The sequence below is a fragment of the Lonchura striata genome, chromosome 12 (genome assembly GCF_050655825.1).
Source record: "Lonchura striata isolate lonStrDom1 chromosome 12, ASM5065582v1, whole genome shotgun sequence".
Lineage (NCBI taxonomy): Eukaryota > Metazoa > Chordata > Aves > Passeriformes > Estrildidae > Lonchura > Lonchura striata.
This window is the reverse complement of record NC_140714.1, coordinates 23537340-23546814: the sequence shown is the minus strand read 5'-3', so window position 1 is coordinate 23546814 and position 9475 is coordinate 23537340. Positions and strand designations below refer to the sequence as shown.

The following is a 9475-nucleotide window of genomic DNA, read 5'->3' as shown; positions in this document are numbered from 1 at the left end:
ATTAAATCAGTCGAGGTCAGGTTTTCTTTAAGTCTTCCCTTTCAGCACAGCAGCCCTTGTATTTTAAGTGCCTTGATGACACCTTGCAACCCCTCTGACTTCAAGAAACACTAGTCCAGCTCTCACTCCTTGCCTATCTTCAGTGCTGAAAATTCATGTTTCTCATGGGTTGTTTTGGGTAAGATAGAAATCTCAGTTTTGCTGCTGGAGTATAAACATTCAGGATAATCCTGGAACACATTTAAGATTTTAGTTTATTTGTACTTGTAAAAGCTTTGTTAACTTCCAGCTTTTCAAGACACAATTTCTTCAAAGTCCCTCTTATTGAAAAATCACCCTCCAGGTGACAGAAATCACTCTGGGGGTAGGAAAAAACCCCACTGAAACAAAACACAATTGAAAAAGAGGTACTAGAATGGGAGCCAGAACTCTGTTTCTTAATGATAGCAAGCACTGCAAGTGATGGTTGCAATAAGTGTTTGTTTGAGATACAGTTATTATATATTGCCTAAATATTTAAGTTAGCCAAACCTCTGATCAATTGAAACAGATCCTATAGAGTCCAAGAAGCTGGAGTTATACTGTTGGGGGGATGTGGAGCTGGCATTAGCACTGAAGCAGGAACAGAGGTAGTGGAAGGCACACAAAACCACAAAAAGTGATCTCATGTCTTTAAACTGTCCAAAGAATCATAATAATAAAGTTCTAGATGAGTGTTGAGGGCACACATGCCATTTCAATGAAAATATAAATAATGTTAAATGACATTTTGAAACGTTCCATGGAAATGTATTTGAAATGTAATATGGGGACTCCAATAAAGAATATGCTTTTAATACATTACAGATTATATGTGATCATCAGTTTAAGACTTCCCCTCAACAAGCAGGATAATTCAAGTAGACATGCAGCCTGTCTCTACAGTTTGTATTGCCATCCTTTCAAATGCAAACTCTGATGTTTCTCCATGGCTGGAGAAACACAGAGAAGGTATGGTTTTAATTTTTCAAACTCCTTTGCAAATAAGCTTAAACATTTTACAGTTAAAAGGACAGAATTTACATTTGCTGTGTCTGGTCAGTTTTAAAATGGTATCTGTTATGAATCATGTTCATTTTTAAAGTTCATTTAACTTGGCTTATGTTTTACTTTAAAAAAATGTTATGCATCATTTGGATCTGCACTCCCAGCCACTATTAGTAATAATAAAGGCGTGCAGGTTCCATCTGATGGGCTTTGTATAAACTTGAATTTCCATAGGAAAAAACAAACAGGATCCACACAGACGGTAATAAATCCCACAGACTTGTGCCATGTTTGCTGTCAGGAGTTTAATCAAGGCACAGCCATTGGGGTGTCTGTGTGCCTGGGATTAGGGACAAAATCACTCAATCTTGTTAAGCAGAACTGTAGTGAGATTTTTTGCTTTTGGTCCTAATGAGCAAATGTGCCTGCATGGAGAGATGGAGTCACTAAGCAACGTTAGTGGGACCTGGAGACTCTCAGCATCCCCTGGTGCTGAGCTCTTGACTCAATTCTGCAGCTCCCTTTGTGTTCATTCAACTTTGCTGAAATAGTTGGGTACCAGAGCCTTTCAGAAAGAGAAGAAATGCAGAATTTATCAGATAACTTGCTTTCAAGGTGGATTAAGGTCCCTGCATTAGCAGAGACAGCTTCACACAGTGGTGTCACCTCTTCACACCTCAGAATATTATCCCAAAGGCAATGGGAATGACCAAGGTGAAGCCTAATTTGTGTTTGAGGCCTCTGTGCTGCTCTACCTAGGTCATGCCAGCATTGCCTCCCAGAAGTCTTCCCCAGCCCTCATTTTTTCAAAATAAACAGCAATACACAGACAATGGATTTGACATTATAACCCCCAGTGCTCCAATGAATGCAGGATGATCCTCTACCAAAGTCAGAGATGGAAGTCGAGGAACAGAAGGGTCCAGAACTCACACTATCCACATATCTTACATCATCTTACATATTTTTGGGCCTCCGCAATTCATCTTACGATTCCAGTTAACGTCTTTTTACCTCACCATTATGTATTTTAAAAGAAGAGATAAAGAAACCCCCCCTCAAGATGTTTGTCCACAAACACTTGTAACAATGAAAGCACTTGCCTTCCACTCAGGGATGTTCACTGGCAGTTTTGACACAAGAAAAACAGTTTTCTTGTAATTACATATGTCTCATAAATACAACAAAATATCCTTTCAAAAAGCCACCACAAGAAATCTAAATATGGTTGTAATGCATAACTTTTTAGCACTGTAGCTTGTAACCACAAAGAACAACCTACATTTTCCTGATGCTTTCCTGATGCCCAAATTGATATGGTCTGCAGAGCAGTTCTCTCTGGCTACTATTATGGTTTTAGTTTCTCTTCTTCCATCTCCTTTCCATCACTCACGGATAAGGGATCTTTTCCTCACAGGAGCAAGATTGCCCTGCACTTCCCAGCCTCTCCATGAGAAATGTTTCCACTCTTTAAAGTTCTTGACATGCCTGTGCTGTTTAGTCCAGTTCAATAAGTCCATATTACAAATCCAGGAGTCCAGTGCAGAGCTCAGCTAGGCAGAAAAGATGATGGTGCAAAAGGATCACCTAAAAAATCACTTTTCTGACACAGGGAGTAGTGGTGAAAGCCCTGGGTCCAGTCCCTGGAGCAGATGCTCTGTTAAGTTTCTCAATTCACTGAATCACAGAACTACTGGGTTGGAAGAGACCCTCAGGATCATCAAGTCCAACCCAGCCCTAAGACCTCAACTACACTGTGGTATGGAGTACCACGTGCAGTCTTTTTTTAAACACATCCAGGGACAGTGACTCCACCACCTCCCTGGGCAGGCCATGCCAGTACATTATCACTCTTTCTGTGCAAAACCTTTCCTAACATCCAACCAATATTTCCCTTGGTGCTGCTTGAGTCTCTGTCCTCTGGTTCTGTCAGTGCTGCCTGGAGAAAGAGACCAACCCCACCTGACCACAGCCACCTTTCAGGAAGTTGTAGAGTGATAAGCTCACCCCTGAGTCTCCTTTTCTCCAGGCTAAACACCCCCAGCTCCCTCAGTCGTTCCTCACAGAGTTTGTGTTCCCAGCCCCTCTCCAGCCTCGTTGCCTCCTCTGGATGTGCTTGAGCATCTCAACATCCTTCCCAAACGGAGGGCCCAGAACTGGACACAGCACACGAGGTGTGGCCTCCCCAGTGCTGAGTGCAGGGGGAGAATGACCTCCCTGCTCCTGCTGGCCACACCATTCCTGACACAGGCCAGGAGCCATTGGCCTTCTTGGCCACCAGGGCACACTGCTGGCTCGTTTTCAGCCAGCTGCTGACCAATGCCCCCAGGTCCCTTTCTGCCTGGGCACTGTCCAGTCATACCGTCCCCAGCCTATAATGCTGCAGGGCGTTATTGTTGCCAAAATGCAGGAGTTGGCACTCGGACTCACTAAACTTCATCCTATTGGACTCTGCCCATCCATCCAACTGTTCCAGGTCTCCCTGCAGAGCCCTCCTACCTTCCAACAGATCGACACACACTCCCAGCTTAGTATCATCTGCAGATTTACTAATGAAAGGCTCAATCCCCTCATCCATGTGGTCTATAAAAATATGGAACAGAGCTGGCCCAGCACAGAGTCCCGAGGGACACCACTGGTGACTGTCCCCAGCTGGATGCAGCACCGCTCACCACCACTCTCTGGGCCGGCCATCCAGCCAGCTCTTAAGGCTTCTCCAAGTCAATAGGAAAGTGCAATGATCAACCAGGCTTAGAGCTTGATGAAAAGACATCACAAAAAGTTTCATAAAAGAATCTCAAAAGGTTTCTTAAGGTCTGTGATCAACTTGTTAAACTTTATAGAGATGGACCATTAAAGCACCCAGCTGTGGTTGGACCTGCTGCTCTCAGAGGGATTGTTCACCACATAAATCTGTGACTCCACCTCTGCAACCAAAGCCTGAATGAGAACTTGCCAGTATCAACCTGGTGAGCTTCTGGGAGCTGCTGGGAACAGAGACAGCTAGGGGACGTGGAGCTCAGCTGCACCATGGACACCTGTCCAGAGGCTGAGGTGTTATTTGGACAAAAAAACCTCAAAAACCCACCAGGCTTTTTGAGGCCCACCTGCATGTATGTAGGAGAGCAGGGTGAGCCCAACAACTTGAACTTGGTTCAAGAGTTATCACTCAACAAACCTGTGCTCCAAAGCATAATCAACCCAAAAAAGAGAAAACCTCAAGTCTTCAGATGGCAGTACTAAAGTGTGAAGCATTTATCTTGTGCCACAATGGTATTTAATAGGAGCACAAGTGTTTACCTCAGCATTGCCTTTAAAACCAAAGGTATTTATGCACTCTGGAAAATAAACCAGAGAAATGGCAATGCAATTAACTCCATTTACTGAGTACGATGAGGAAGTTTGCCAGGCTTGCCTGAGAAATCCAGAAGTGTAATGGGAATTTCCAGCAGCCACCTAATAGAAGTAGGTAGTGGCTAATGAATAAACTCATCCATACATTTAGTACTTCTTTCCATTTTAAAACTGTCTACGAGCATATTATTTACAGTCAAATAACTTCTAGAGCTATTTCTTGAAAGATTTTGCATAAAAACCACATTGGTTAGGTGTGCATAGTCCTTGGAATTATTTTTTGTATGCGCTAAAAACAACAAGCTCAAAATTTTCCCAGAAACAAAGTAGAATTATTTTATTAGAATTACACAGTTTGTTGAATGTTTGCACCTCACTGACCATTTTCACAAAGTAAATAGAGCAGTCAGGAGCTCCCACAACAAAAACCTATTGAGCAAGTGTTATTTACGCACTTCCCTCTGTTGCTCTGGAGACCATTTTGTTCACTGCTTGGCCCATCCAGAAGCAGATTAACATAGCAAACAAAGCCCTTTCACCTCCATTCCTAGGGCCAAGTCTGCTGGAGGAATTCTGGGGCAGCATGAGAATAGCCAGGCAGTGCTGCTAAAATGTTGTCCCACCTGGACAAGTATAACCCACGTATATTTGTAGAGGATGCTGAAAGTATGGCTGAGTTTGATATTTAATGTATCAAATATCAAAAGTAAAGATGAAAACCTTCCTTGCATGCACCTGACGTAACCTCTGGATATGCAAATGGATGCTTAATACTCCAACTCCTTATGTGCTCTAAACACAGACATTTTAACTGTAGGTCTTACCATTTCAAATTCCCAGTTTATGTCAATATGTAAGTAGAAGTAAAAGCAGATTTATAATTGAAGCAAAATAAATATTGCAAGCCTGAGAGATCAGAGATGTAAATGCATAAACTACTGAATTGCAGAGCCACACGTGCTCCTGGAGTTTGCAATCCATTACTGACAGTGGGATCAGACACAGAACAATTCAGGTCATCAGCACAGGTCAGACTTTTCCCTCCCCACTGCAACACCAACCCACTGCAGAGAGAGGGTACCTCCGACCATGAGCAAGCAGGATCTTTCCCGATGAAGCATTGAAGTTGTGCTTCATCTCCTGAACGACCTTTGCTGTCCCCGGAGGAGCTGCCAGTGACATCTGAAATGCATTCAGATATTCAATGAACACTGCAGTTTTGGACACAAAAGGTGCTCCTCCCCTGCCCTCCCAGTGCAAGGCAGACTCAGCAGATCCTCCCTCTGGCTAAAGAGCCCGTTTATGTTCCCCACTGGAGGTGTCCTTCAGCCTCACCCAGCTCCAGACTCCCTTAGGAAATGACATTAATGTTTCCTTATCCCTCTTATTTTTGGGGCCTCCACAACTGGCAGCGATGTGCACCTCGGAATGTCTGGAAGGAGAAATCCCTTGTGGCTGCCCCGCAAGGAGCACAGTGAGCAGCTGTCTGAACAAGTGAAACTTCCCCACCTCACTTCCAATGACACCTTCACCTGCTCACACACACATCAAGCAACAACAGTGGCAACTTCCTGACTAGTCAAAATACGCTAAGAGTGAATTAGGAGAAAGATTTTAAATGCAGAATCACAGAATGGTTTGGGTTGAAAGCAGCCTTTAACACAACAGGCAGTGAATCAAATCACTGATCGCTGGTGTGTCTCCAGAATAAAGGTTAGAGAGACCAAACACACTAAATGGATTTTAACAGATATTCTATTTTCTAAAATCTTTCAGGACTGACCTCAACAAAACTCAATCAATAGGAAATAGAAAACCCACATTTTTCAGGATTTCCTTCTCAAAATAGCCAAAGCAGTTATTATTTCCAGTTCATTCACTTATCTGTTGGCAGTCTAGCAACAATTTAAGCAGCCTAGTAAAAACTTCCAATAGAGGACATACAAATTTTAGGTTTGGGGATTAAATTCTCATCTTGCAGAAGCTGCTAAGTGAAAATTTATTGTGCATAAACAGAGGTAAAAATTGAAAATATTTTCTCTTATGTACAATTTTATTTTAGAACTTCCAGAAATGTAGTATCTTTTTAGAGAAGAACTCCCTCAAAACATCCAGTTTAAGAAGAAGCAGAAACACCATACATTATCCCAAACATTACATATAGCTTTCTTCTGTGTTTGTTGAATTACACTGCTTTTGAGTTGATTAGGACATGGATGCTAACACTTTGTGGCTGGCAAATCACATCTTTTGTCATTCAGCTCTTGGCAATTAGAAACTATTGTGAAAGAAAAATTATTGAGAGAAAAAAAAGTAATTTGCCCCTCAGATTTGGCCCCAAAAGTCATCCAGCTTCATTTAGGCACTGTAAGAAATCCCAGTGCATCTCCAAAGTCTTCATTAAATTTACTCCTGTATTAAAGTGAACATAAGTACTTTCAATAATATTTTATTAGGAATAGAAATCTAAGTATTTCTTCCTTTTATAGTCCTCTATGGCTTGCATTTCAAGTCTTTCTTCCTTTTATAGTCCTCCATGGCATATGAATGAATATTAGTGGAATGCAAATCCCCACAATGCTGAATTACTTGTGTGCTTTGTATATGATGGAAAACAGGACACAAAGAAAGTTTCACAAAATGTTGACCAGAGACCAACTTCTGTGTTTATTCAGAGGGACCACACAGAGGGAAGTCCAACCCTTTCCTCACACTTACCCATAGAGCAAGGTGCTGCAGCCAGTGGAAAAATGCTAACAGGAAAAAAGCAGAGCTCTCCTGGCATGGAAAAGAGGTGAGAACAGGTCTAAATGTTCTGCTACAATAAAGAATTTGGAGCAGAATAATCTAGGAAAGTCTTGAAGAGGGCAGATCGAATAAGCAGGAAGGTTTGGGGTGGTGGTCGTGGAACTCAGCCCATAAGTACTACCCGGAGTCAGCACTGCAGAACCAGAGGGTTTCTGAGAAATTTCCAATTCCCAGGGGAGAACTGAAGAGCTGTGTAGCACACAAAGAGGTCCTAGAACAGAGACTTGGCCTCTGTGGTTTGAGGTGTTGCTCATTTTGTCTCCAGCAGGTGTGGAGACCTCACAGGGGGTGGCACAGAATCCTGCAAGTCCATGGAACTGCTGGAGCCACTGTGGGCTCCTCATGAAGCCAGAGGTCTGTGAGCACTGCCTCAGAGAATGCAAGATTTCTGTTATCCTTAGACAGGGATGTCCTCAGGGATGTCCCTGTGCTATGATCACCCACTGTGTCGAGTGTAAGAGACCTCCCTGATCTTTGCTCACACAGGTAAGGCATGAAGAGCTCTGCACTGCCCAAAATGTAGCTACAAAATAGGGTGGAATTGGAACACTGCATTTAATACACCCTTGTGTCAGTGCCTCTTCTCCAGGGGGCTGAAGAGCTCCAGCCTCGGTTAATCCAGGGCACAAAATTTAAATTAGCATCTCAATGTAAGGAACATGCAAAACTGTTGCTCAGTCTAGTAGTCAAAATTAAAATATCCATGGTTTGAACAGTTCCACAGCTCCAAATTTCATAAATGCAGCGGCAGAAGAAAAAATTTACTGAGCTTCAACCCTAGTTGAGACACCAGAACAAGGCAGCACAACCATTCAGATGTGTTTTGGAAAAATTTCCACAGCTTCTACCTCTCCAGGCTTTTTTCATCTCCTGCTTCTTTTATATTGCACACTGCCCAGGCTCCCCAGGGAACGGGCACAGCCCTGAGGCTGCCAGAGCTCCAGGAGCCCTCAGGGATGCCCAGGGTGGGATTGTTGGGGTGTCTGTGCAGGGCCAGGGCTTGGACTGGGTGATCCTGTGGGTTCCTCCCAGCTCAGCCTATTCTGTGATTCGGTGACTCTATGAAAATACTGCAGGGTTAAGTAGGTCTCATTTTTACATAAAAAATTGCATCCAATTCCCTTTTCTGTCTTCCCTTTAACCTTCAGCATTTGTCTTATTTTAAGGACATTGCTCAGTAATCACAGGTTGATGGATGTCATCTACTGTAAGTTCGTCAAAACCTTGAGCCAGATTTTTTTGTAAATCATCAACTTCCCACTGACTTCGGGGAAGATAAGGGGGTGAGGTTCACCATCGGCTCTGTGACCTCGGTGTGAGCACAGGTGAGCACACGGGCACACAAAACTCCAGAGCAATGATCACTTATGACAGGCTCCTGAGATGATATTTAGGCACCTAATTAAGGCTCCTGTTGTTTACAAAAGTGCTCAGCAATCTCTGAGTGAAGTTCAACTTCACGCCCCTATTTTTAATCTGAATTCAGCCATCCAGTCTGATTGTGCTGATAAGTACAACAGATTGCTTCTAATGAGAGGGCTGGAAAGATGCTGTAATTAATGACAAGCCCTGTGGAGGGGAGAAGAGGCTACTGTGAAGTCCCCGGAGCAGAGCAGCATCCAGGGAACCTTGACCTCCAGATCTGGCCTAGCTCAAACATTAAATGCAAATACACACAGGAACAGAATAGCACAAAAAATTATGTATCTTAAAGTCATCTCACAACTGTTCAAATTTATTTCAGATCTCCCTCATAACTGGGACATGAATCCATTTTCTTTTTAAAAATCCTTTCCCTGATAGCATATAATTTTCTCTTTAAAAGAGTCAAACAAGCCCCAAAGCAAACAGGACCCCACAATGTACTACTTAACACCATGTGACAAGAGTCTAAAGACCACAGGACCTACATCCTCCTTCCCTGTCGGGAATTTGTGGGCACTGTCTGTCCTGCTCAATTTTACTGAGCATTACACAATCTCAAACACGGTTTTTTTGGATCACTTAATGGATTAAAATCTGTCAGCCTTTAGCCAAAAAAAAAAAAAAAAAAAAAAAAAAGGAAGAAAAGAGAAAGAAAAGAAAAGGAGTCAGGTGACACATTAGAAGCACTATATTATTGCTAAGTACTTACAGCAGGTTCACTCTGACAGTCTGTCACAACATAATGGGATGCTCTGTCACAGATGAATCACCTAACGCCCTTCTTACAAAAAGGAAGCACTGAATTTGAAGTAACATGACAAGCCATGATTTGCCTCAATCCTCCCAAACATGCTGAGGTGGA

General features: G+C 42.8%; 1 long non-coding RNA gene across 1 annotated transcript in view; it reads right to left on the bottom strand.

The window, feature by feature from the left end:
- Positions 1-9475, bottom strand: part of LOC146766330 (uncharacterized) — a 53526-nt gene that overhangs the window by 18183 nt on the left and 25868 nt on the right. The window contains exon 1 of the long non-coding RNA XR_014958226.1: positions 5462-9475. This exon is cut by the window's right edge and continues 25868 nt beyond it. This is a non-coding gene — a long non-coding RNA (uncharacterized LOC146766330). The remainder of the gene's footprint in view (positions 1-5461) is intronic.